Genomic DNA, 803 nt, shown 5'->3' with positions numbered 1-803 from the left:
ATGCCCTGTGGATCTTTCTTCTCTGAACGCAGACACCATCTGTCCTTCACCCCCTCCCTTACACCTTGAGGTATTCTTTTCAATGGTCTAGACCAGTCAAGGAGGGTTAATACCCAGCTAATGTTTCTTAATCCCTCACCCACAGAGCTCCCAGACCCTCCCTCACCCTGTTGAGGGCTAAACCTCCTTAAGGTTCTTCAGCTCTGGTGTCTCCCCTGCCAAAAGACCTGCCAGGCTTCCAGGCTGGGTTTGGTCCCCTTGTGGTGCTCACTCAGCCCCTATGTTCCCTGCAGTGGGCTGCATTATACAGTGGTAGTTCTTATCTTTTCTTTCCTTTGCCAACTCATCCTCCCGGCAAGTTACACTACAGCTAAAAGCTTCTCCGAACGTGGTTTATTCACTTCTTAATCCAGGCCTTTAACACTAGACAATCTGCTAGGGAGTCAAGCATGCCCACCCAGCTAACAACATGCTCTGTGTAAGAGCTGCTGGATGCTGTTGTGGATGATAAAATATACTGCCTTGAAAAACTGGTTTGACCCGCAGCCATGGAATTTCCATCACTGCATCTAGCCACCAAGAAAAAACGTAGAAACCACCACCAGTGGCTTACGTAATTATCTACTACTAGAAATTAAAATCATCCTGGAGACTTAAGGGACGAATTAGCCCATGAGAGTCCTTCTTACACTCTTATGTCCAGAAAACATGGAACTGTGGCGTGGTTACAGGAACAAAAAAAATCTATCAAATCTATGTTAGCTTCTTTCCTCATTTTTCTTAACCTGGGCGTGGGGGGGGGG

The sequence above is a fragment of the Lipotes vexillifer genome, unplaced genomic scaffold (genome assembly GCF_000442215.2).
Source record: "Lipotes vexillifer unplaced genomic scaffold, Lipotes_vexillifer_v1.1 scaffold448, whole genome shotgun sequence".
NCBI classification, from domain to species: domain Eukaryota; kingdom Metazoa; phylum Chordata; class Mammalia; order Artiodactyla; family Lipotidae; genus Lipotes; species Lipotes vexillifer.
The sequence above is the reverse complement of the archived record's forward strand: the minus strand, read 5'-3'. Positions refer to the sequence as shown.